The sequence below is a fragment of the Diceros bicornis genome, unplaced genomic scaffold, assembly GCF_020826845.1.
Source record: "Diceros bicornis minor isolate mBicDic1 unplaced genomic scaffold, mDicBic1.mat.cur scaffold_55_ctg1, whole genome shotgun sequence".
Classification (NCBI taxonomy): domain Eukaryota; kingdom Metazoa; phylum Chordata; class Mammalia; order Perissodactyla; family Rhinocerotidae; genus Diceros; species Diceros bicornis.
In genome coordinates, this window is record NW_026691429.1 from 3,144,302 (window position 1) to 3,172,244 (window position 27,943).

A 27,943-nucleotide genomic window follows, 5' to 3' on the forward strand; every position below is an offset into this window, starting at 1 on the left:
TAAGAGTCTTATGTTATTCTTAATATATTTCACTTAAATAAATCTAATTAGAACTATTCAAGGATCATACCTAAAACATATCTCATCCTCATGCAGGATACTGGCTTCAGAAGTTCATGCAAACTTATCAAGAATGAATGAGGCTAACTAGATTTTGTCTTACAATACAAATCAATGTTTTCTAAAATTCTAACTTATAATTAACAATCCTGCCTACAAATAACATCAATTTCTGAATATCATTTATTTTGCCTTGCCTGCTTCAAAAAATGATTTAAGCTAGCAAAATGTCCAAATCAATTAAAAGCCAAGCCAAGAATAAAGTAGTCCAAGGATTTCTGACCACTCTTGTGTTATCTAAAAATAATTCCAGAGAAATTACATGGAGGTACCTAATGAATTATGCTCATCAAATTTATCAAATTAGGTCTCATAACAACAGTAATGAAGGTTCCTATTACACATACCAACAGACCCAGGCAAAAATATAACCTACCTTGACAAGTTGATGAAGTGCCATTTCTTTCAGAAGGTGGTGTACTTGGACTGTTGAAATGACGTGAAGCTCCTCAGTCCTCGCCATCGTTTGTAACACTCTTTGAGCGGCACGTACGACGACGTGACAACGGCACTCCAGCTTTTTCGCTTAAGCTTTCATCCGCTGGCTTCCCTCAAAGTGAAAGAACCTCTATTCATAATATTTCTAATTAAACAAACATTCATCATCCTCTGCAGCTAGAGTGAGCAACCACTCGAATTTGCCCAGGATTGGGAGGTCCCCCAGGCTGTAAGATTTTCAGGGCTAAACCTGGGAAAGTACCTGGCAAATCTGGACAAGTTGGTCACCCTATCTGTAGCATCAAATTAGGACAGGAGAGAAACACTTATGCTGTCAGAGACATTTATAGAGAAATTATCATCAACTTACATAACTTACAAAAAGATAATAGTCAAAGATTAATAATGTAATAAAGGCACAACCACTTGAGTATTCGTTGATATTGAGATTCATTAAAATATCAAGCAGGGAGGATTAAAAGAAAGACCAAAAGTATATTCTTAGTTACTGCTATTTCCTTAAATGAATCATTCTGGATAAAAAGTACTTTATTATATTTTTTTCAAGTCCCAATAATCAAGCTGAATATATCAACCACATACTTACACGAAGAAGAGACTGTCGCCACGCTAAAGCAGCACAAAGTAAGACTAATCTTTTCCCACTTCCTGTAGGGCTCTCCAACAAACAATGCTGCTTACTTTTTAATCCTCGGACAATCTATTGACACAAAAACAATAAAAACAAAATCAGTAAACAATTTACTTCATTAGGGTCTGTCTGCATCACAAGTACAAACACAACAAGCAGTTGTGTTTTCTCGTTGATGCAAGGCCCAGCATGAAGTAGCACGGCCCTTCCTCACCTCGGAGACAGGCTGTCCCACTGCTGCTTCGTGCTCCTCTACCAGGACTCCTTGGCTACTTTATCCCTGCTTGTGGGCCCACGTGACCTCTGGATCCTTTTCTGCCGTGAGGAATCATTCCGGTCCTTGTCCCTTGGCTGGCTGTTTATGCGGCTTGTTTCTCCTCTTGTCTGTGTGTCTCTTCTACAGACATGTGGTTCGGTTTCTTTCTGGGTAAAATGGCCTTGAGCAAATGAACTAAGAGGAGACCAGAGGGGAGAATTTGGGCTCGTTATTATCTGTGATGGGCAGATAGTTAAGTTTGGTAGTGGGCCATTACGCGTTCTCAGGTGGTTGTATCGCTATACTGACACTTAAGAGAGGCGGCACTGGGTCGGCCCCGTGGCTTAGCGGTTAAGTGCGCGCGCTCCGCTACTGGCGGCCCGGGGTTCGGATCCAGGCGCGCACCAACTCACTGCTTCTCCGGCCATGCTGAGGCCGCGTCCCACATACAGCAACTAGAAGGCTGTGCAACTATGACATACAAGTATCTACTGGGGCTTTGGGGAAGAAAACAAAAAGGAGGAGGATTGGCAATAGATGTTAGCTCAGAGCGGGTCTTCCTCAGCAAAAAGAGGAGGATTAGCATGGATGTTAGCTCAGGGCTGATCGCCCTCACAAAAAAAAAAAAAAAAAAGAGTGGTGGCACCTTGTAGTAAGATGAGCATAAGCTGTGGGGTTGAGAGGGAAACGGGTGAGAATTGCAGCTCTCCTGTTTATTGGCTGTAACCAAGTTACTTAGCTTCTCTTAGCTCAGTTTCCTCATATGTTAAATAGGAATAGTGATGCCTACGTGGTAGAGTTAAGATTAAATGAGATAATATATGTGCTTATCAAGATAACTCAATGTGCTATTGGAACGTAGGTAAGTTTTTAAGACATAATTGTTATTTTTGTTATGATGCTTAGTGATTGTACATGTAAATGTAACAGAGAGGATTTTTATCCAGTTTGAAACTCTAAGTGGTTTAAGTTCTTTTGTACAAAGACGTAAGAGATATATAAAACTGTCATTATGATAAGTATGTAAGATCCTCCCCAAAATTGTAATCAACTGTTACATAGAGATAGTTACTATGAAAAACAGAACCAGAAGGAGGGAGGACACAGGAGGATAAAAATATATATATATGTGATTCGTACATCATAACCCTTGGCATGTCAGATAAATGGGCTCAAAAGTAATGGGAAATTGGGAGAAAGCAGTGTCTGAGATTTCTGCAGCCAGTTCCAACCAGTCCGATTGTGCTAAGTGAAAACTGTCCTTCATGACTTGAGCTCTAAGTTGTACATATTATCTTAGGAGGCTCAGGGGTGGCGGGTGGCGTGTATCTTTAAGATTAAGCATGACTTTGGTAGGAATAGAACTTTAGTCCTAACCTGCACGTAAGGGGGTTGATGATACCAAATACATTTGGTGTGTATTTTTAATGTGCTGTCTGCCCTGTCTTCAGCAGAGATTCTGCCTTGCTCTAAATTAACAGGCGTCTCTCTGGGGTCCACCCTCCGCGTGGGATCCTCTTAGAAGGAGGCCCATCTTGGAAGTACGCCGGAAGCCCCCAGACTTGAGTTCTAGGCTCCGTGGTCCTCGTCCACGAGGCTGTGACTGCCTGGCCTCACTGTGATGGAAATGGAAGATGAATTATCTTCAGCCCCGCATTGTGTTTTGAAGTTCAAACCAGGATTAGCCGACCCTGGAGGCGATTTTAAGCAAGCGTCTTCATGTGTTCCTTTTATCTTAATGTTTGTCACTAAAGTGTTGGGAAAACTCTGTTCCTATCTGTCATTCATATAAAAGATCTGATAGCCCCACTTCTGATCATTGAAACCCCTCAAGACCTCATTAAATTAGAACTCCATCTGTCCAGATCGGAGTGAAGAAATTCCCTCGCTGCTTCTCCATCACTCCCTCCACCTCCCTCTTTCTTCCTTGGCTCATCTTACATAGATGGCACCCCTAAAGCTTTGGATTTTTTTCAGTACAACTAGTTTCTAACTTGCACATTTGGATTTCAGCCTGCCTTTTCAAAGCAAATGATGGCCACAGACCCCTCGAGCAGCTGCCACAGGGGCTGTGTTCCCCTCTCTCCCCTTTCCAGATAGCTTTCTACTTTCTTTCTGCCCCATCAGCTCGAGGATGGCTGAGAATAACAGTGACTTAATATCTATGGGTTATAACTGGTGATAGGTCCCAGAGCACTTGACGTCTTTCATCTCCTTTAGTCCTCACAGCTCCCATTTTGCTCATGAGAAAGTAGGAGACTTCCAAGGGTTACATCATAGTTCCCAGGTCACATAGCTCATGACCCCAAATCCAGTGATGGTTTGACTCTAAAATGCTCCCTGTCGGGACAAAAGGGAAGAGCCGTCTGGTCTGCCTCCTCCCCACCTCCCCAAGCCATGGGAATACCTACCACCAGTTACTTGGGGTTCCAGATAGCAGAGCTTCAGTAAGGAATATGCAGTACAGTCCCCCGGGCTGATTGCATCTCCTGGGAGAAACGTCATAAGAGCTAAGTTAGGTTTTATGGCACCAAATTAAATGAGATAATACGTGTAAAAGAACTTTGTAAAACTTTTCCAGTGCTTTGTGCTGTGGCCTGGGGATCTAACTGCTTTTCAATGGAAATACTGAATTTTTGTAATATGGTATTTAACATCCTCTCTTGTGCTTTTTAAAACCAATATCCTCATGAACTATCAGGTCACTTGAATTGGCTTGACACAAGCGTGCATGATCTTTGCTTACAAGAGCGACAGCTTAAGCGTAGTCTCCCTTCACTTCTTGGCAGCGCCCCATCATCTCCATCTGCTGGGGACACCGGGACTCGTGGCTGCTGATGGCATCAGGACCAGCCCTGTACGTGGTCCGTGTGGAGCACCGCGTGTCCGGCCTGCAGCTGCTGTGCCAGCAGGCCATTGCCAGCGCCCTGCGAGAGGACAAGGATGTCAGCAAGCTGACCCCGCCCCCCCGCCTCTGCTCCCACCTCCCCACTGCCTTCATCCCCACCATCAAGGTGAAGCCCTTCCACTCACCTTCTCCTCCTTCCTCACTCGTGCTGGCTGCCTGTTCCCGAAGGCTCGCCAAGAGGAGGGCCGAGACAAGGAACACAGGCGAGAGTCCCAGAGCAGGAGCACAGAAGTCACGTCTGCTCCTCTGCAAGATGAAGGTGTGCGGCTCCGCAAAGTCCCACCTCGGTCTCCCACGCGCGCAGTCTGTCCCTAGCATCACCCTTAGTGTCCACAAGAGAGTCACCTTGTGTGATAGGCATTAGCTTTCTCATGGCAGAGGCAGTATCCCGAGCGTGGCTGCCGTTGTCGTCCTGATGATCAGTCTGCCTTGTTCAGTCCTGACTCCCTGGCAGATGCTGCCGTTATCCCCTCTTGAGAAAGCAGGAAACGCGTTCTTAGAAGTGAGGGACTTGCTCTGTGGCTCGTTAGGGGAACGGTCAGGATGGGACCCTGTCAATCTTGGGGCCTGCTCTCCTCATCACTGTGCGGAGGGGCGGCCCTCACCCAGCCCTCGCTGTCAGCGTCCTCTATGCTGACTGGAGCTTGAGAACTGGTCTGTCGCTATGGTGGTATGTGGACTGGACCTGCCTGTGGCTGTTCCAGTGTGGGTTCCCCGTTCCCTCTGGCCCTCCGCATGTAGGTTGCTTCCTGTGTTCTCTTTTTTGTTTTCTGTCTCTGCTTCTAAGTATCAGATTGACTTCTTGGTTAATTTTTTCCTAAAACATCCGAGTTTTAGAATCTGTTGTGATATTTTCTTCAAGTTGCTTTACACTCTTGGTTCCACACCAGTGATTCTGGACCCTGGCTGCTCGTTAAAATCGCCTGGGGAGTTTTTAGAACACACACGTGCCCAGGCTCACCCCCACAAGATTCCAGTTCCATCGTCTGTGGTGGGATCCGGGCTGAGGTCTCTGAAAGCTGCCAGGAGGTTGTGACGTGCGCCCAGAGTTGGGAGTCATTGTCCCGCACCGCAGAGTTAACCCTCCCCGAGCCGCCAGCCAGTGCTCCGCCAGGGTAATCAGTGATGTGCACGCTCTTTTCTCTCCACGTCCTGCCTCCAGCCCCCGATTCCGGACCCCGACAACACGCGCGACTTTGTCAGCTGCCCCTCGGCCGGCAACGAGCGTCTGCGCCGCACCGTGAAGCGCACAGAGCGCGGCCCGGAGGTGGGCGGCCCGTGCCACGCGCTCTGCCTGGAGCACCCGGGCGGGCTCGTGCGCGTCCTCGAGGGGCGGCGCGTCAGCCAGCTGCGCCGGAGCTCGTCATCACGGACCCGCGCTCAGACAGCAACGCAGGGGGGCGCCTCGCCAGGGACTGCAGACCCCTCTCGGGGGGTGCGGACTGGTATTCCTGACTGCCCACGCACAGGTAACGCCTATCTGTGAACGTTTGGCTAGCGTGGAACATCCCTGAAGCTACTCCGTTTCCAAAATCCTGCTGAAGTTAGATTCCCTAAGTGGACTTTCCCACGGGTTTTTAAGAGCGCTCCTGAGGCTCCGTGTGGCTGGGGCTGTGGGGGGAGGAGACATCGGCTGTCATCAAGGGGAGGCTGGCGCGGGCCTTTTGGGAATGGCAGCCTCCTCTTTCAGTTATTTGTCAGGTATCCACTGAGGGCCTGAATGTGCTGTTGAGACCGTCAAAACAGTAGTGAGGTGCCGTCGCTGCCCCCCGGAGCGAGTGACAGGATTAAACGCTTCAGACCTTCAGCCTGCTCCTCAGCCTCCTGCGGGGATCCTGCTTCTGCGCTCGCTAAGCCACCCTTAGCTGCTTTTTAGCTGATGACCAAGGAGACTTTCTTGCTGGTCCGTAAAGATTTCGCATGACAGTCACTCTCTCCTTCTAAAGACTCTCTTATACCAATCTTCATGACTCCGTTGCCGTATTCAGGGGGCTCACTGCGCACCTCTCTCTGGGACCCTAGAGTGTGAGCCTCCAGGGAAGGGACTTTGCTCTTTTTGTTTGTAGTCACAGTCGAGGCCTGTGGCCTCTGTCAGCAGTACCTGCCGGCTCAAACGTTCCCCCGCCTCCCTGTGAAATCTTGCCGGTCACCTAGAGCAGAGCGAGCAGCTGTCCCCTCTGTGCCCATCGCCCCTCAGTCAGTTGAGCTGCTGGTATCCCTCGGGGCACACAGTCCCTGACTCCTGAGGGCCCGGAGGGAGGGAACTGAGTCATCTTTGTACCCCCAGTGCCTGGTAAGCGCCTGACCGTGGGACAATGTGGGTTGAATTAGATTTGTTTTCATTAGTTCATACTTGTTCTCTCCACTTCCCATCTCCTGTTCCCTCTCCCGCCCGTTAGACTGGCCTCTGCCCCCATTCTGTCCCTGAAGCCGCTGCGCCGTGTAGCATCACCAGTTAGCCGAGTGTCACGTGCAATGGGCTTTTTCAACCTTGGCCTCAATTGCCCACCTCAGTATTTTACAGTCGATCCACTTGCTGTCTGCTTTTCTTTATTGGAATGCTCCGCATCTGTAGCAACATTCTGCTGTCAGTGTTACCGTGTAAAATTGAAAGCAGTGAAACTATACTTTAAAAATTGGATATTAGTCAGTTATTTCGTCTTTTGAGTCATGTGATGACCTGGGACCAAGAGCAGGGAGAGCGAGAAGAATTGGAGGCTGGTAGGGAGGCAGGTGGAAAGGAGGGAGAGGGAAGATTCAGAAGGAAGGAAGGCAAAGTGAGAGAAGCCAGAGAGCAGTGCACGTGAACTTAGAAGGAAGTTGCAGTTTCAGGGGAAGAGAGAAGACAGGAGCCATGGCGGTTAGAGATGACTGATGGGGGGACTTGGGAAAGGTCCTGAACCTGAGGGCGCATCGCCGGTTCTCAGCGGGGTCATTGTCTCTAAGGTTCCTCCCGTGTATGCAGTTTTATAAAACCTATGCTCGGATTCAGTGTTGACGGGAAGTTATGTGAAGAGCTTGCTTCTGTTCCCCCGCTCCTGTGCGTCAATTTCCCACTGAAGAACAGGACAGAAGCAGCGGGGGCTGTGCTGTAGGGACAAGGCTGCAGCCTCCTAAGACCTTGCTTGTGTGGACCTGACCTGAGCGTCCCAGCCTGCTTCTCCGTAGTGGTCACATTTGTCAGCTCCTCCCAACACAGGCTGGCCCGGTTGCTAACAGGCCTGTGGGGAAGGAGGTGTTGTGTTTTTATAATGAAAAGGCTGTAAAGCAAAGCAGATAGGCGGGACGTATTGAGTGCCTGCCTTGTACACGGTCCTCGGGTCTCCTGTGGTTGTGAAGCAGTGCCGGGGCATCTCTGCTTTCAGGGAGTTCATGATCCCTTTTGGGTGAAAGACAACTTAACACTTGAAAATTTCAATAAAAAAGTCAAGATTTAAATACCTCGAGACAAAAATAGACGATGTGTCACAAGGCAGAACATGACTAATTTCCAACCGAGTGGTAGACGTAACCTGGTTCAGAGAGGAGAGGGTTCCTGACTTTGAGAAGCCAGGACTTGCTCATCGTGAGAAGCTGATGAACTCTCTCAGTCCTCCATGTCGTCGTTTCTCAGATGTGGTCCATGGGCCACCTTCCCGCAGATCGCCTGGGATACTTACTTGAATCCAGGTTCCTAGGCCTGCCCCTTAGATTGGTTCAGCACGTTGGAGACGACGCCTAGAAATCTGCAACTTAGTGGAGGCCCCAGGGGATTGCTATGCTCTGAAGTTTTTGATCCCCTGTTGTAAATGTCCCCCAAGTAACTTAACAAATGTGTTTCTCAGAATTACCAGTGTGCGTTTTATAATACATAGCATGAATCCCAATAATTTTTGTTTAGCAAAAGTTCACAAATTTTCCAAAGGAAATCTTTAGTCAGAGCTTGCTATGGACTGAATTGTGTCCCCCCCCCAAATTCACATGTTAAAACGCCAATCCACAATGTGACTGTATTTGGAGATAGAGCTTTTAAGGAAGGTAGGGTCCCAATGGGATAGGATTGATGGCCTTATAAGAAAAGGAAGAGGGAGGGGCTGGCCCGGTGGCGCAAGCGGTTAAGTGCGCGCGCTCCGCTGCGGCGGCCCGGAGTTCGCTGGTTCGGATCCCGGGCGCGCACCGATGCACTGCTTGGTAAGCCATGCTGTGGCGGCGTCCCATATAAAGTGGAGGAAGATGGGCACAGATGTTAGCCCAGGGCTGTCTTCCTCAGCAAAAAAGGAGGAGGATTGGCGGATGTTAGCTCAGGGCTGATCTCCTCACAAAAAAAAAAAAAAAAAAAGAAAAGGAAGAGGGAGAGCTCTCTCTCGACACGCACGCGTACACTGGGGAAAGGCCACGTGAGCACACAGCAAGGTGTGCATCCACAAGCCGAGACCCCAGCCAGGCTGGCACTCTGACCTTGGGGCCTGTCAGCCTCTATTATCGCGTGAGCCAACTCCTTATGATCTCTTTCTCTTTTTCTGTATGTGTGTGTATATGTATTTGCCTCCTATTGGTTCTGTTTCTCTGGAGAACCCTGACTAACACAGATTTTAGTACTAAGAAGTGGGGAACTGCTGTAACAAATACCTATAATGTGGAAGCAGCTTTGAAACTGGGTCATGGGTTGAGGCTGGAAGGGTTTTGAGGTACACATTAGAAATATGGATATTAGGGCCATGTCTGGTGAGGTCTCAGACAGAAATGAGGAACATGTTATTGGAAACTGGAGGAAGGCGATCCTTGTCGTAAAGTGGCACAGAACTTGGCTGAACTGTGTTCTAGTGTTTTGTGGAAGATAAAACTTGCAAGCAAATGAAATTGGATATTTGAGAGATTTCTAAGTAGTTTTGGAGGATTGGCTTGGTTCCTCCTAACTGCTTATAGTAAAATGAGAGAGGAGAGAGACACACTGAAGAAGGAATTGTTAAGCAAAAAGGAACCAGAACTTGGAGATTTGGAAAGTTCTCAGCCTGTCCATACGGGCTGAGACGAAGGAAGGCTGTTGACTTCCTGGATTTGACAGGACGGGATGATGGAGCTGGTCGGATAGGAACATGCACTATTCTTCAAGAGGGAAAAATGACCCCAAAAGCGATTCAGAGGTCATCAGGGCCACTGCCTCAATTTTAGCAGGCCAGACAGCCTCCACCCGGAGACTTGAGGACAAGACCCCAGCCCCGCAGAGCCGTGGGGACCCTCACCTCGAGCTGTGTGGTGACACTGCCACCCCAGTGGGCCTGGAGGGCAGAGTATTGAACCAAAGAGGGTTATTCTCAAGCCTTAAGGTCTAGAAATTCGCCTTACTAGGCTTTGGACTTGCCTGGGGCCCTTCCTTCTCTCCTGTGTCTCCCTTTGGGATGAGAATGTCACCCTGTGCCTGGCCCGCTGCCGTCTTGTGTGTTTTGGAAGCACGTAACTTGTCTGGTTTCACAGGTTCACGGCTGGAAGGGAGTTTTGCCTCAGTGTGAGTCGTATCTTGGCTCTCACCCATTTCTGATTCAGGTGATATTTAGATGAGACTCTGGATTTTAGACATTAGTGTTAATGCTGGAGTGAGTTAAGACTTTTGGGAGTGTTGGGATGGAATGAATGTATTTTGCGTGGGAGAAGGATATGAATAAGGGGGCAACCAGGGGCGGAATGTATGGACTGAATTGTGTCCATCCCACAAGTTCATATGGTGAAGCTCTAACCCCCATGTGACTGTATTTGGAGACAGGGCTTTTAGGGGGTGATTATGGTTAAATGAAGCTGTAAGGGTGGGATCCTAATCCAGTAGGATTGGTGGCTTTGTAAGAGGAGGAAGAGAGATCTCCCTGCATACACACACACACACACACACACACACACACACACGCTGAGGAAAGCCCACGTGAGGACACAGTGAGAGGGTGGCCGTCTGCAGGCCAGGAGGACAGCCCTCACCAGAATCTGGCATGCTGGCACCCTGATCTCGGACTTCCAGCCTCCCAAACTGTGAGAAATAAATTTCTCTTGTTTAAGCCACCTGGTCTGTGGTATTTTGTTATGGTAGCCCAAGCAGACTAAGACAGAACTTTTATTTAAAAGCTTTGAAACTGTGCTTAAAGATTTTTTTAAAATTCTAAAAAGATACCTGATTTGGGCTGTGTGTTTTGAAAAGGCCTCAACCCAGATGAAATAAGCATATTCTTGCAAACTGACAAAACTGGGATGTGAAGCCCCAAACAGTACAGTTCAGCCTTCTGTTCTCAAAGAGGAATATCAACTTACATTTATCTACAACTTGTATGTTTCTTCCAGAATTTTCATGATAAATTAATGACAGAATCTCTAGAAATAAGAGGTACAGATGTCCATCACCCCCAGGCTCCCTGGGTCTTACTCTGACGTGCTGCACTGAATTTCTAGTTGTTGACGACAGGGAGCAGAGTGATGAGCCTCCAAGTGTGTAACTGTAACACTGAACAAGCAGGACTTGGGGCTTGTCTCAGAAAGCAACTCCCTTCTTCTCACGCCGCCCCCTTTAAGTCCGTTCTATGGGGAAGTCCTTCTGCTCCTGGGCAAGTGGTTCTCAGCCCTGGCTGCTCATGGGAATCACCGGGGAGCCTTAAAAATCGACAGTGCCCGCGTCCACCCCCAGGATCCTGCTGCAGTTAGTCTGGGGTGCAGCCAGGAAGCAGGGAGAGACCTCGTTTTTCTTTCAGGAAGTATTTATCCAGTCTCTGCGTTGTTCTGGTCTCTAGAGTTACAGCAGGAGGCGAGACAGGCAACTCTCCTTCCACTAGTTGGGGAGACAGACAATAAAATAAAAGTGGTTATGAATGCTTATGCCCCCCTAAATTCGTATGTTGTAATCCTGATGCCCAGTGTGATGGAATTAGGAGGTGGGGCCTTTGGAGGTGATTAGGTTATGAGGACGGAGCCTTTATAATCATGAGATTATTGCCTTATAAAAGTGGCTCCAGAAAGTAGCCCCTTCTGCCATGCGAGGACACAGCAAGAAGTCAGCCGTCTGCAACCCCAAAGAGGGCCGTGACCAGAACCCCACCATGCGGGCACCCTGATCCCGGAATTCCAGCCTCCCCACTGTGAGACGTAAATTTCTATTGTTTATAAGCCATCCAGTCTGTGGTATTTTGGTATAGCAGCCCACACAGACTAAGACGTGAGTAAAGGAAAAAAGCAAAGGGTATGACATCCAGCAATTACAAAACCCCGGCATCAGCAAGTCAATCAGATGTTGAGTGGACAATACATTACTGAATTTCCTCAGGTCGGTGAACTGGCTCTGTGCTCATGAACACAGAGGAAGCGTTCTGTGGGCTTATATGCATTTTGGAATCGTGGCCAAACTTCCTTTGATCTAGGGCTCCTAAGTTAAATAATGTAAAGCACTGCTTGGGCCGTGTGAATTAAGCCTTTTTATTTGATGGAACTCAGATGCACACCACTCCAGCTTGCTGGATTCACGAGTCGTGCCTTCTGATTCAGGAAGTAGTTGATGAAGAGGCCGATGTAGTAACACTGATCGGGCGTCAGCTAGTCTCCTTCCAAGTAGCACGCCAAGTTGTTCTGCTCTGCCTCCAGGGCCCTCAGAGAGGCCCTGTTCACAGATGTCACCTCCACACAGATGTCACCTCCACGTGTTCAGAAACAGAGATTAGTTTGGATTACAAACTCATTCTTTCAAATGTAAACAGCCCTTTTGAATGGTAAAATCGCTCATAGTCTATAAATTATTTCATTGTGATTGAATGATGCAGCTTTTTTATTGCCTGGCAAGGCTCTTGGAGCCTTGAGGGAATGAGGCTTTTGTCAGCAAAACAAAGTGATTTTGAAGAATGAGGTACTTCCAGTGAGGGCAGACCTGGGGTGGGGCAGAGCAGGGTTTGGGTGGTGAAGGGATGTGAGGGGATGTGAGGCCGTGTGAGGAAGGCAGCAAAGGAGAAGGGGTTTTGAGGAGGATGTTAAACATGGACTTCATCTACTCTGCAGTTTTGTGATCGCCCCGTTGCTGTGTCTGTCGTCTTCTGCCTTGGGGCCTCTAATCTTCTACCTAATGGCCAATTGACAAGGTTGTTTTGAGTGGCTTCCACGCAGGCACCCTCAGGAGAACCCAAAGCTCCCACTGAAAGTCCTGCCACACAGGTCTTCTTCCAGCCGTTGCTCGAAGCAGGCAGGCACCTCTAGCAGGTGGGATAGCCACCCCCCCCCCCCGGCAAGCATCCTTGTGGCGGTTCCAGGAGACGGTTCTGACACGCCAGACATAAATTTCTCGGAGTCCCTGAAATGGACCCAACTCTGCCAGGTCTTGAGTCCAGAGCAGGCCCAGAACCAACAAGGGCCTTCCCCGGTCCCAGGGCAGAAGCAGGTTCTGGGGGAGTCAGTGAGTCAGCAAGCCCCTTGACCGGCCTGGATTCCCAGGCTGCCCGTGTGAACCCAGATGGAGCCTGGTGTGTGGTGAGGCACAATAGCGCGGCCGTTTTGTTGCCAGGTTTGGCACAGTAAACAGTGCCAGACTGTTGTACATTACAGAGGCATTAAAATTCCACGCCCATTTGCTAACCGCAGAAGTAATGGACTACTTTTGCTTAGAAAATATAATGGCATAAAAATGTAAAAGGAAGACAATGCTCTGCTCCTTTCTGTTTCAACCTGTAGACTTCAAACGGTGGCCTAGAGGGTCAGGCTGTCCTTAGTTCCTAGTAATGATCGTCGTGAGGGTCTAACTGATGTCACTTCCCTAAAATCTACTGCTTGGTATCTTACCCGATGAAATCTATGGAAACAGCTTGATTTCTACCATGATCGACAGCTGCAACTGCTCAGACTCCAGTGACATCGAACTGAGTGACGACTGGGCTGCCAAGAAATCTCCCAAAATCTCCCGAGCTAGCAAATCACCCAAACTCCCAAGGTAATCTTGGTCTGTAGGGGCGTCCTCCCTTTTTGAGCCTCTGGAGGTGTGTCTGTGTTGTGTCTGCAGCAGAATCCCATTAACGCACACCAGAGGAGCATAGCAAGAGGCAATCCAAGTCTGTCGTCTGGAAGATCTGCCTGTGATAATTATAGCTTTCCTTTACTCTTCCCTTCAGGACAGCAAAAGATCCCCAGGAAGAAGTTTGCTGAACCCTCAGAACTTCTAGGGGTCAGCACTGGTGGTGGGTGGCAGGGGCGGCCGTAGCTTTCTGGCTTACTTGTTTTTATTTCTGGTCTGAGAACAGTAAGACAGAGGTTTTACAGTGTATGTAATGTGTTGAAAGGAATGCCGAATCAAATGCCTTTGATGCTGTAATTGGAAAAAATAGTATTCTAAAAAAAATGTTTGGGGGGCCGGCCCAGTGGCATAGCGGTTAAGTTCATGTGCTCTGCTTTGGCAGCCCGGGGTTCGCAGGTTCGGATCCCGGGCGCAGACCAATGTGCCACTTGTCAAGCCATGCTGTGGTGGCGTCCCATATAAAGTAGAGGAAGATGGGCACAGATGTTAGCCCAGGGTATCTTCCTCAGCAAAAAAATAAAGAAGAGGATTGGCATCAGATGTTAGCTCAGGGCTGATCTTCTTCACAAACACAAAAAAATTTCTATCCTAAGGGTTTGGCCTAAAGAGTGGCAAAAAGCTAAAAGCAGATGGAAGGGCCTGCAGTGTCATAGATAAAAAACCCTGCCTTGCTGGTCCTGACCCTGCCACCGAGGGCTCTGTAACCTCAGAATGTAACGTTGATCCATGACCTAGAGACCAGTTTCCTTGTCTATGAAGTTAAAGGGTGGAGCAGATCTTCACTAAGATCCTTCTAGCTCTAAAATTCTTGATGCTGTGTGAAATGATGGTCTAATGTACGTGCAGATACGTACCTGCCCAGATTGTAAATACATAATGCATTGTGCAGTTGGTAAACCAGTGTATTCACCACCCAGTTGAAGATAAAGAATATTTCCATCATCCCGGAAAGTTCCCTTGTACTTTTTCCCATTCGATACCCACTCCCTAGAGTAACCACTGCTCTAACTTCTGTCAGCATAGATGAGTTTTGCTTCCTCTTGAGCTTCATATAAATGGTGTCAAACCACATGTCCTATTTTCTTATTTGGCTTTTTTTAATCAACATAATGATTGTGAGACTCATTCATGTTGTTGCGTGTATCAACAGTTTTTCTTTTTTGCTCTGTGGAATTCCATTGTAATGAATATACTACAATTTGTTTATTCCGTTTACCAATTGAATGTTTGGTAGTTTCCAGTTTGGGGCTATCATGAATAAAACCATTGTAGACATTCTTCTACAAGACTTTCTATGGACGTATGCACTCGTTTATCTCAGGTATATGCTTAGGAGTGCGTTGTAGGGCCACGGGGTAGACGTATGTTCAACTTTATTGGAAACTGCCAAACAGTATTCCAAGGTGCCTGTCGTACCATTTTAAATTCCCACCAGCAGTATATGAGAGTTCTAGCTGCTTCCATCTTCACCTACAGAGTATTGTCATTTTTTAAAAATAATTTTATCCATTCTGGTAGGTGTATAGTGGTATCTCATGGTAGTTTAATCCTAATATCTTCAATGATTGATGATGCTAAGCAGCTTTTTATGTTTATTGGCCATTTGGATATCTTCTTTTGTGAAGTGTCTGTTCAAGTCTTTTGCACCTTTTTTTTTGTGAGGAAGACCAGCCCTGAGCTAACATCCGATGCCAATCTTCCTCTTTTTGCTGAGGAAGATTGGGCCTGGGCTAACATCCATGCCCATCTTCCTCTACTTCATATGGGACACCGCCACAGCATGGCTTGATAAGCAATGGGTCGGTCCACACCTGGGATCCAAACCTTTGAACCCCGGGCCACCAAAGCAGAGCACGTGAACTTAACCACTACACCACTGGGCCAGCCCCTTGCCCATTTTTTATTGAGTTGTTTTTCTCTTATTTAGAGTTGTAGGAGTTTTCATGTATTCTGGCTATGAGTCCTTTAGCAGATATATGGATTGCTGTATAGTCTAATGTGAATTTCTTCTTTTATGATTAGCACTTTTCGTGTGCTGTTTAGGAAATGCTTTTGTCCTATTTTGTCTACCCTAAGATCATGAGACATTCTTCTATTCTCTTCTACAAGCTTTATAGTTTTAGCCTTCACACTTAAATCTCAGATTAATTTACACCTCAGATTAATTTTTGTGTATAGTCTGAGTTAGGGGTAAACGTTCATTTTTTTCCCATATAGATATCCAGATATCCAGCAATCTGTTCGATTTATTTTTTTCATCTTTATTCTAGGCTTGTTAAAATTACAAATAAAATTATGAACTTTTCTACACTTCTACAGTGTTTTGGCTTTTCCCATTGCTTAAGGAGAAGAGGCCATTTAATACATAAGCAACCAAATCTTTCACCTGTAAATGTCCCTGGAAAGCTCCCGGATGTTGCGGTCTCTGGAGCTGGTCCTCTTTCCTTCCGTCTTTCTCAGTGTTGAGTGCCCCTACGCAGCAGCCAGGCCAGTTGTCCTCGCTCAGAGCTTTAACCAGCTCGGTCCCCCTGTCCTCCCACACTTTGGGAGCCCTAGGTGTCTTATCAAGCTCTCAAGCAGTATCTGTGAGGCTTAATGCTTTTCTTTCAGGGAATGTCATCAACCTTACCATATTCACTTTTATAACACTCTCTTTGGGGTAGACTGCCGTTAAACACATGTGTCCCCATGTTATAAACAAAGGAACTGAGGAACAGAGATATAACATAGGATCAAAAGGCAGCAGAAAAACTTAGATCCACTGATCTGATGTCAATATTGCAGGGGGGAGATGCTAGGTAAGTCTGTTGAAATCCCAGCACTGTGTTAGGAACTGTAACGCCATTGTGGACTTAGGTGAGAAACGCCTCTTCCACCCGCCACTTTCCTCAGGACGAATTTTGCGACCCCTGGCAGAAGACATGTGGACGATTCCAAACTTACTATTAGTCAGTAGAAAGTTTTCAGTAGAAAGTTAATTCTCTGAGGTTCTTTACAAATGAATCACTCGATTGAACCTCACTATATTGTTGAATATATATTATTCGATATGCAGTTCTGTCCTTCTTTCCTCGTGTTCATAAGGCAGAAGCAGGCGGGCGGGGCCTGGGTAAATTAAGGGACGTGGCCCCTGGGAGTGGCACATCCACCGTGACTGGTGGACAGTGAAGGGAGTGCCAGGAGTGCAGGCGCTGCCCCCACCGGGGCGCCTGACCCTCGGGGCCTTGCCTCCGCAGGATCAACATTGAGGCTCGGAAGTCCCCCAAGCTGTCCCGGGAGGCACAGGAGATCTCCAGGTCTCCACGGTTGCCGATGCGCAAGCCCTCCATTGGCTCGCCCAGCCTGACGCGAAGAGAGTTTCCCTTTGAAGACATCACTCAGGTAGTGTCGGCTTTCGGGTGGTCCCCCAATCCAACGCTCCGCTCCCCTCCTCAGTGTGTGCCTGATGGCCGCTGAACCCTCGGTCCCCCCTCTCCGTGCCTGTCACTGCAGTTGCAGACACGGGCGTAGAGAACCAGAGCCTGTCTGCCCTCCTCCATGCCCCGTCACCTCCACATCCCGAAAGACCTCCTTCCCACCTCGGGCATCCCCCTGTTGCCACAGGAATCTCCTCACAGGTAGCTCTGGTTGAGACACAGCCACACTTCTCACCTCTGCTCCCTCAAGCCGCTTCTGACCCTTCAGTGACTCCAGTGTCGGCAGGAGCCAATCCCTGGTCACAGCCCCACTGCCTGGCCTGGCCTGTCTTTCCCTCCTGTCCTCCTCGACACCCCCTCCTCTCCAGGTGCCAGAGCCACACTGTTGACTCACCTCTTCCCGCCTTTGTGCCTTTGCCCTGCCTGGGTAACCCGCTCCATCTCCTCACCCTCCTTTCTGCCCACGTGCTTCCAGATAGAACTTCCCCTCTGTCGTGAAGGCTTCCTCCCCTGGCTCAGCCACAGTAATCCCAGAGCATCTTGTTTGTAACTCCCTTAGGACATTTCTCAGTCACTTCCTTGTATATAAATAATTACAGGCCTTCTCTCCTCCATTAGGTTCTAAGCTCTTTGAGGAGCTGTATTTTATTCATCTTTATTATTGCCCTTCCACACACACACACACACTCATGCATGATTTGGGCATAGTGATAACTTCTTAAATTTTTAAAAATTTGATTGAATAAGAAACAGATAATTGGGTAGTTTTGGGATATACTGGTATCAGTGCAGCTGATGTTTCCAGGAGAAATATCAAGGATGAAAATGGGTTCAGAGCCAGGTGCTCTCTCTGGTTCAGTGACTGGGAGGAAGGAGAGGTAAAGAAAAAAGTGCCCAAATCACTTTTGTGCCTTTTTAACCTACACACATGTGGACACACCGGGACACACCCGCCCCCACTCCCAACCTGAGAATGACAGCTCGCTGAGCCACCACTTGCAAATGGGTGCCTGACATGCTGTAGGCAGCTACTGGTCTTAAAAACAGTGGAATGACAGAGAGTGAATATTTCTGGCAGTGCCCACGTGTGGCTTTTTAAGCAAAAAGTGTTAACGTCCTTACTTCTTGAGTGATCAATAGAAAATATGGAAATAGATTGTGATTTTTCTCCTTTTTTTTCCCACAGCACAACTATCTTGCTCAGGTCATGTCTAATATCTGGGGAACCAAATTTAAGATTGTGGGCTTGGCTGCTTTCCTGCCAACCAACCTCGGTGCAGGTAAAAACTGCGTCCTGTTCTCTTCCCACTGTCCCGGTTGGAACTCAGGCTGAATAAGCAATTTCAACCTTTGGTGGCCTAATGTAGAAAATGCGCTCTTATGACACCAAAAGATGAGCATGTATTTTACCTCCAAAGTTTGACTGTAGCCACTCTGATTTCACAAAAATTAGAATTATCACTCAAATTCTTTTTTTGCCACTGGTGTTTTCGTTTTTTTATACAAGCCCTGACTTACAAAAATGACAAAATAGCCGAAATCTCTATCAAAGCTCTTATAGGCTTCTGGTTACTTTGATTTCTGGTCTTTTACTGTGGACAGATTTTGGTACCAGTGTCTTTAGGTTCTTGAGTCAGAAGAAACTCCTGAAGAAAGTCAAGAAGAAAGTGTTCAAGACCTTAAGAAGAAGTTGGCTGACTGTTAGTACAGTTCTTAGTGGTAAATCTTTTTGGATTTCATTTCTAAGTACCAGATAAATATCCTCTCCATGAGAAGTTTGAGACATCGAGGAAAATGGAACCCAGGGAGAACCAGGCTGGGCAGAACCCAGAATTTGCCTTCTCTTTTGTATCTGCTTGAATGACTGACGTGTCATATTTACTAGGGGACCGTGAAGGAGTGAAATGACAGAAGGTCCTTTTCAAAGCAGCTTCATCCTAATGGCCACATCTCTGTGTGGGCTAAGGGCCTGTGTTGTCCCCCACCTTGCTACATTGCCTGATCATCTAACACGCACACGTCTCTCTAGAAGGCCAGCTTAGCCAGTGGGGTTCACCGATGGCTGGTGGCCCCATCTTGAATGTGGTCTGTGTAACCTACCAAAAATAGTTTTTGAAAAATTCTGGATCTGCCCATTAGAGTTGTTTCAGACACAGTTAGATCTTTTAAAACAAATAGTTCTTGCAAAGCAGATGTTAAAAAGACCTGTTGCTGTGTATGCATCTTCAGAGACATTAAATGGTGCTGCATTTGGATTTTTCATTTTGAGGTTTCTCAGCTCAAAGGAAAAAAAGAATAAAAGTAAAACATAAAACTGACTTAGAAAATAACAATAGACAATCCATTCACATAATGGAAAGAAATCTCTCATGTTTTCAACAGCCGGGAAACCCTCTCATGACCACAAAAGCCTGCTCTTCAGTAATTCAGCAGCACCCTCATGATATGTATGGTGATTCTAATAACCACTGTGTGAGAGGCATGGTTACCCCACACCTGTAATCTGAGAATTTAGCCATCTGCCTACAGCAAATGTTGACAAAAGGAATGGACGTGCACCTATGCTCAACGGGTCTTCTCATTCTGCCCTTAGTTCTTGGATGTTGAGTGGATCCATAAAGAAGTCAAGGAGGACCTTAAGATGGGAGGGCCTGTATTAGGAATCTCAGTGCCCAAGACAAAAGCTTGGTGTGTGACTGCGGTGAAATCATTGTCCTAATCGTTGACCTTTTTAAAAAGAGCGTTTTCATTTGTCAAGCTAAAAGAATTTTCCACATGATTCTACTAGAGAGAAGAAATTAACTCTGGGATTCTAGAGGGTTTGTTACATATGGCGCCCTATTAAATAATCTTTGACACTCTGTTAGATTCAAAAAGTGAGTGCTGTTGGATATTTTATATTGAATAATTGGATAATTACATTGAATAATTTGTTTCCTTCAATTAGAATGATCAGGCTCATGAAATTTTTGTGTTTTTAATTTTTTGCATTTCTTAATTTTAAAAATGTGGAATAAATTCAAAATTCAAAAGATTTAAAAGAATATACAGTAAAAATCTTTCTTATCCTCACCCCCAACCACCTAGTTTTTTTCCCTGGAGGCAACTGATATTATTTTTTACATCCCTCCTGAGATTTTTAATTTTACATCCTTTTGTCGATCTGAACGACAAAGAATAGCACTTTAATGCATTAATTCTTAAGCTATATGGAACCATCCAGAATTTTTGAGACAAAATTCAAACTCTCTTTTGTGGGCAAGAGAGAGGAAAACATGAATAAGACCTGTAACGACCCCTGGCGTGGAAAAGGCGTCTCAGCCCACTCAAGCCCAAGGAGCAGCCTTACGACGGTGCTTCAGAGCAGAAGGCCTGGAGCTGTGGGAGTGCTGGCCAGTCAGCCACCAGGCTGTGAGGTGACAGCCTCGCAGGTAGAACTTGGCTCATCTTAATAAAAAATAAGAATAGGAATAATTAAAGAACCTCTACATATCTCACAGCAAAGAGTATTAAACATAAGAGAAAGTTGACGGGACAGTTTCATCCTGATTTTAACCTATTGTGAAACTTAAATTCAGATTCATTATTTTTCAACTTGTTTTGTCTTCTCTAAATATTTTAGTTGCAGTCTAGGCCTTCTCTTAAAGGTCCCTGTTAATGAAATTAAATCTTAGCATTTAAAGAAACTGTGTGGAAGTTCTCCGCGATTCTCTATCCTGAGCATGAAACTGGAAGTCAGGAAGCCCAGAATCCAGTCCCGAATACAGCCCGAGTGTCATTGCTGCTCCCCGCGTAGCTGCCCTCCAGTAGCTGCTTGACTGCCCCCTGAGCTTGGCTCTCTGGTTATCACAACTGTTTCCACCAAGTTATCCTGGTGATTGCAAATGGGATTTTTAAAAAATACATTTGTCATAACCCAGCTCATTCTAAAAAGAATTTGTCTAAGATAGGTTTTTAATTCTGGGCTAGACTGAGAATTTGTTGTTCCCGAATCCAGTCCGTGGCCGGGGTGGCCAGTTGTGCGCCAGGGGAGGTGGAGGGCTGATCTCAGAGTCTCCGGCCTTGCCCACGCAGGTCACCCCACATCTCTTCCCATGACTGTTGATGCCTTGGCTCTCCTCTGGCTTGTCTCTATTAACCGTGCTTTCCTCCTCCCACCAGTAATCTATAAAACCAGCCTCCTGCATCTCCAGCCGCGGCAGATGACCATCTATCTCCCAGAGGTCCGGAAGATTTCCATGGAGTATGTTAATTTACCTGTCTTCAACCCGAATGTTGTCAGTGAAGATGAGGATGATTTACCAGGTGTGTTCACACATCAACTGGTTTGTCACGAGCCCTCTGTTAGTGGGTCGCGACGGGGACAGAGTGGTAAGTAGTCAAGAATGCCAACATGTCAGTCCGTGCCTGCTGCCTCGGTTTGGAAAAGGTACAACTTCCTCAGTAAGGTTGGTGGGTGTGGTGGCGTGTCACTGGAGAAAGGTCACCTACTGTCACTGGTTTGGGGAGGAGGGGAGCTACCAGAGCAAGGACGATGAGGTGGCCGTGATGGCTCATGATCACAGAGCACTTCTACCATCTCACTTTATCCTCTCGGTAGTCCTCTTAGTCATATGCCCAGATAGGGAAGTTAACAGGACTCATCAGGACTCAGTCAAGTCAGGACTGAAACCCAGTCTCACTGACCCCAGGCTAGCCCTCATCCTTTCAATCCCTGCTTAGAGAATGGCATCTCCCTGTGGTGCCACAGAGCCCAGTTTCTCAAACCTGCCCCACCTCCGGGGCGGAACATCTCTCTCCTAATGTGCAGAGTGTGTCTCAGTGCATAGAGGCCAGGTCTGAGTTCAAGGTCAAAGCTGGTATAAGTTTTTAAAATCTCAACTTACAAACATTCAGATCCATAGCATCTTAATTTAAGTCTTTTCTACTGGGGGAATCCTATTTTGATTATTAGAATGATTTCTAAGTAGTCCACCAATTATTTATATGTAACTATTCTCAAAAAAGTCCACCTGCAATTTTATAAATATAGAGGCTCCTCTACTTAGAACCAAGCAAGGTTCTGAAAGCCTCTGGCTTCTGAGCCAGAGGAACCGTACACGGCCACTGACTCCTCCTGTATCTTGTCATTCTCAAACGAGGGGCTCTGGACCTCACCGTGGGATGGGGAGGGACACGCGTCCCAACTCGGGCTCTGAACTTGGGGGCGTTGTTGACCTTCCTTCAGCCAGATTTCTGCGTGTAAAATTATTCTACTGTACTTTCTGACAGTAGCCGTCTTTGGTTCTCTGATAGGTATACTTTCTCCTCATGGGTGGAGCAGATGTTCTGGACTAATGGGCGAGGTTTTGCAACCCCATAAACCTGCAGTTTGGTGAAATCTCACACATGAGCTTTATAGCAGCTCTCCTGCTATTTCAGAACCTTGGATTTAGAAGTGGCTTTCACACTTTCCCCTTAGCGCCCTCCGTTCTCCCGGAATGTGGCTAATCTAGCTCTCTCGTGCTCAGCTGTTGCGGCTGTTGTCGTCACTGTCTGTGCTTCCCAGAGAAAGGAGGAATGATTTGTCTCAGGGCTTACACATACTGCTGGTGACGCAACAGAGAGACTCTCCTTCGGCGGGGAAGATGCCTGCCCTCAGTACTCCATACGGAGGAGAGAGCATCTGGAAGAGGGATCTGAACAGGAATCATAGAAAACTTGAGACAGGACCTAGATTCTTGCAGCCAGGGGACAGTCACGTCTCAGTGGAGGACCCCAGGGAAGGGGGATGAGTCTGTCACAGGCACGAAGGGTGGGCTTAGCTTTTGATGGACTACTGGCTTCCCTCTGTAGTTCTGGTGAAAGGTCAGCCAGCCTGTGCAATTTCCTGTTAATGCCTGTTTCCTGCGCACGTGCTCATAGTCACGTGGCACTTAGGTCCAGATGAGCAGACCTCCAGTGCTCTGTGGGCTCTTTAGAAAGGGCAGTACTGAACAGTGGCGCTGAGGCCCTGCGTGTGGTCTGCAGATGATTGCTCAAACGCACACTCCATTAAACTCCTCCTGTGTGCAAATAGGGTGGATTTACAGGGTTTTAATCAGTGTGGCTCTAACTTATATACTGTTTGAAATGCTAAAAAGCAGTAAAGTTAGGAAATGATCCTTCCCCTCATATGCAGATCTGCCGAAGGATTCTTATCATTGGTTTCTCTACTGCATTTGACATGGTTCTATTTACAGAAAATTAATTTACGTACAAATTTCAGCTACACATCTGCCCCACGACACTTCCCACACTAACCAATCCAAAACCCTGGATAAACCTACTCAGAAGCCTAGGCATTGAGTCCTCAGTGGAGTTTCATACTGTACCACTGCCCTCCTCTTGCATAAGAATGGGCCGTTTTATGACCATCATGAGTAAAAAGTGTCCTTAAACATTTATTTGCCATAGTACCATTCAGACACGTGGCACCACACTCAGAAGGTTCAGAAGTATTCATTGAAATGCTCTGACAATGCCCTTAGCTCCAGAGCCCACCGATTGCCAGTGTCCTTCCAGAAACTTCAGAGAAGCTTTGTGTAACTTGAAGGAAGGGTCCAGCTTTCCCCACGCAAAGGCATCTGTTTGTAGGAATTACAGTTTATACGTAAAAGGCCTAGATGAGTTGCTTATTCTGACCCAGTTTCATGGCACTGTTTTGTAAGCAGTTGGTTTTTCTAATCTTCCAGTGACGGGAGCATCTGGCGTGCCTGAGAACAACCCACCGTGTACCGTGAACATCCCCATCGCGCCCATGCACAGCTCAGCTCAAGCTACGGCCCCCACACAGAGCATAGGACTGGTGCAGTCCCTGTTGGCCAATCAGAACGTGCAGCTGGACGTCCTGACCAATCAGACCACGGCCGTGGGGGCAGCTGAGCACGCAAGTGACAGTGCCAACCCATACGCAATCTCCGACCGCTACTCCAACCCCGGACAGGTGATCTTCGGAGGTGTGGAGATGGGCCGCATCATTCCGAACCCCCCTCAGCTGTCCCTGCCGCCGCCAGCACAGGGGGCCATCCAGCTGTCGGTGGTGGACCACGGAGACCAAGACCACGAGCACCTGCAGAAGCCAGCCAAGGCCCTGCGGCCGGTGCCGCAGCTGGCCGCCGAGGGGGACGCCGTGGTGTTCAGTGCCCTCCAGGAGGTCCAGGTGGCGAAGATGAGCCCCCACCGCCCTACCCAGGAACCATCCCCGCCGCCCCCACCACGGCAGCGCCGCCGCCCCCGCTGCCGCCCCCACAGCCCCCGGTGGACGTGTGCTTGAAGAAGGGCGACTTCTCGCTGTACCCCACGGCGGCGCACCATCAGCCGCCCCTGGGCTACGAGAGGATCACCACCTTCGACAGCAGCGGCAACGTGGAGGAGGTGTGCCGTCCCCGGACGCCGATGCTCTGCGCCCGGAACACCTACACCCTCCCCGGCCCAGGCAGCTCGGCCACCCTGAGGCTCACGCCACCGAGAAGAAGGCCCCCCAGCCCTGCACCAGCGCGACCCTGAACCGCCTGACGGGGCCGCGCTACTCCATTCCACCTCCATTCCACCGGGGGACCCGCCCCGGTATCCCGCCCTCGCCGGGACGCTGGGCCCGGCCCGGCCGCGGCGCAGAGGCCGGACAGCAGCCTCATCCACGCCGCGCTGCGCAGGAACAACCGCGAGGCGGCGCTGCGGGCGGCGCAGCTGGCCGAGCCCCCGCGCGCCCCGCCGCAGCCGCTGGCCAAGCCCAAGGGCGCAGCGCCTTTCCCCGCGCGGCCGCCGCCCGCCCTCTACACCTGCAGCCAGTGCAGCGGGGGCGCGGCCGGGCGCGGGGGCGGGGGCGGGGGCGCATGCGGCCGGCACGTCCCCGCTGTCCCTGCAGTCCTCCTACAGCCTCCTGAGCCCGCCCGACGGCGCCCGCGAGCGCACCCACTCTGTCAACTCGGCCTTCCCCGAGGACGAGGCGCTGGGCCAGCACTGTCCAGTCGAGAAGCCTCTGCGGCACCCCGCGCTGCCCGAGGCTGCGGTGGCCGGGAAGCGGCCGCCCCCTTACCAGTGGGACCCCGTACTGGGGGAGGACATCTGGGTTCCCCAGGACAGGACAGCACAGACTGCAGTGCCCAACCCCCTGAAACTGTCCCCTCTGATGGCAGGTCAGAGCCAGCACCTGGACGTGTCCCGAGTGCCCTTCGTCTCCCCCAAGTCGCCCGCCAGCCCGACTGCCACTTTCCAGACGGGCTATGGGATGGGAGTGCCCTACCCAGGAAGCTATAACACCCCCCCTTTGCCGGGAGTGCAGGCTCCCTGCTCCCCGAAAGACACCCTGTCCCAGACACAGTTTGCACAACAGGAGCCCACCGTGGTCCTGTAGCCCGCCTACCCGCCCCCCGCTACTGCCCCCTGCCCCCCATGTATCCAGGAAGCAGCACGTGCTCGAGTTTACAGCCGCCACCTGTCGCCTTGCACCCCTGGAGTTCCTACAGCGCATGCCCGCCCGTGCAGAACCCCCAGGGCACGCTCCCCCCAAGGCACACTTGGTGGTGGAGAAGCCCCTCGTGTCCCCACCGCCCGCCGACCTCCAGAGCCACCTGGGCACAGAGGTGATGGTAGAGACCGCTGACAACTTCCAGGAAGTCCTCTCCCTGACGGAAAGTCCGGTCCCCCAGCGGCCGGAGACATTCGGGAAGAAGAGCCGGAAGCGCCTGGACAGCCGAGCGAGGAGGGAAACGTTCAGGCCATCACAGAGGGCGAGATGAAGAAGGAGGCTCGGACTCGGAGCGACTTGAATTCCCTGATCTCCAGCCCCCGCCTGGGGAGGGAGAAGAAGAAAGAGAAGAGTCAGAAAGACCAGCTGAAGTGGAAGAAGTTGAACAAGAGGAAGGGGTTCCAGGACAGCTCGGAGAGCCAGCCCGGGCTGCGCGTCAGCGGGGACGAGCTGGTGACCCGGAGCCAGGGCGGCCAGACGGGCTGGAAGGGCAAGCGCAGCCTGCGCGCGGCCGGCGAGCCGGAGGAGGCCAAGGGCCGCAGGGCCAGCGAGCGGGAGGACGGCCGGCCGCGCAGCCAGGGCTTCGTGCACGTCATGGCCAACAAGCAGCCGCTGTGGACGAGGCCACGCAGGGGCGCCAGCTGGACTTCGGGGGGCGGGTGACCCAGGAGTCGGCCAAGAACTTCCAGATGGAGCTGGAGGGGCGGCAGGTGAGAGCCTGGCCCGGGGCCACGGCGCGGCTGTCTCATCCTGACGGGCCTCTGGGGGCCTTTAAAGGGGGGGCGGGTATCAGTGCCTTGGCCTTGGGGGGGCGTTTCTCAAAAGGCCGCAGGGGAAATGTGGAAAACAGCTGGTGTCTCTCAGGGCCAAGTGGAGTTGTGATTTTCAGTGTACCCCTTGCTGTCTTGTCTATTTCTCATCAGAGTAACACGTGTACTGATTTTTTAAAGTCAAATGCTTCTACAAGACCCGAGAGGACCCCTAACAGGCCCCTGCGTGCTCCCAAACCTCAGCCTCCCCCAGAGGGCGTGCTTCCACCTCTGTTGGCTTTTTTCTGGTATTTGCCACCATATTTGTAAAGAGCAGGGTGTCTACTATTTGGTGATTTTTCAGTTTTCAGCATTGTGTATTGACTTCTTCCTGAGGAATGTGAGGGTTTGTTTTCTTCACCCCCCACCCTCTGACTACACACACGTGAACTTTCTCTACCCCCCTTCCCAGTTGAATCAGTAGTCACTGGTCACCTCCTTATGCCAGTAAGTACCGTTCAGAGCTGAGCCATGTGATATGGTTTAATCACATTTCTTTTTTTATTGGAGAGTGGTTTTTGTCCCCCAGACATAATAATTACCCAGTTTTTGTTTGCTTGCTTATTTGCTAATTTCTCTGTGTATTTATTATTAAGTCATTCGCGGATTCCCTGGCAGAATGCAAGTCCCCTCTTGGTGCAAACACATTGGGTAATTTGTCGGTTCTTCCTGCTCCAACCTGGAACGGTTGCCCCAGCCCTGCTGTGTAGCTACTGTTCTGGAACTACCCTCCTCCACCATCCTGGAATTCCCTTCACTTCTCCTATTTAAATCTCATTTTCATTAATTCACTCAACAAATGTTGATTGAGCACCTGCTGTGTGCCTGGCAATCCTCTGAGCCAGGAGTATGGCCCACAGGCCAGTCCGGCTGCTGCTGCTTTTTATAAATAAAGTTTTATTGGGACACAGCCACGCCCGTCCACTTAAGTATAGTTTACAGCTGCTTTCGCCCTGCAGCAGCAGAGTTAAGCAGTTGTGACAAAGACCGTATGACCTACAAAGGCTAAAATATTATTGGCCCTTTACAGAGAGTTTGCCAGCCCTTACTCTAAGTGCTGAAATTAGATCGATGAGGAAAACAGAAAATCCCTATCCTGATGGAGTTTACAAAAATGGAAGAAAGACAATAAATAAGTGTACATAACATGTTGCATAATAATACATGTCACGTGGTCCCATGAGTACTGAAATGACAAGGGCAAGCAGGCTTGGGAAAGAGGCGGTGGCATTCTGTCCCTCTCTGAGTAGTGACATTGACAGTTGCAGTTGATATTTCTCGTCAGCCCCTTTTAGCCTGTAGATTCTTCTTCCTACTTGTTCTTCCTTTTTCTGTTTCCTGGATGAGGAAGCCCCTTCATTTGACCTGTGGAGCTTTCCATGCCCTGAGGTCTGCTCATTGTCTCCCCACTGTGTTGTTTAACATGTTCCTCCGCTCCTTTATTTCCACCAAACTCGTAGTTAGATCGAGAAGCTTGATCGGAGTCACTTTTGTTGGCATCTCACAGGCCATGCTATCTGCCTCCAACAGGTGCTGCCCAGACCCGGCTGCCCTGTGTCCCGCCTTGTTTGTGCTTTAATGTCTTTGCTTCCCTCCCTCGCCCTCCAGGTGATGCAGTTGGGAAGGATCGACGGCAATGCGTACATCCTGGACTTCCAGTACCCCTTCTCCGCTGTGCAGGCCTTCGCCGGCGCCCTGGCCACCGTGACTCAGCGCCTGAAATGAAGAGACTGCTGTGCGGAGGAGGAGAGGGAGAGGAGCCTTTCCAGAGGGGCCTGATGGAGATGCTCGAGGAGCCCGCCCGGGCCCCAGGGGCTGGGGACCAGAAGACAGGAGCAGAACTGGAAACGTCTGT

General features: G+C 49.1%; 1 pseudogene; it reads left to right on the forward strand.

Annotated features, from left to right (window-relative positions):
- Positions 1 to 2,809: 2,809 nt before the first annotated feature.
- LOC131403119 (tubby-related protein 4-like) lies at positions 2,810 to 27,813 on the forward strand (annotated as a pseudogene).
- The last annotated feature ends 130 nt before the right edge of the window (positions 27,814 to 27,943 follow it).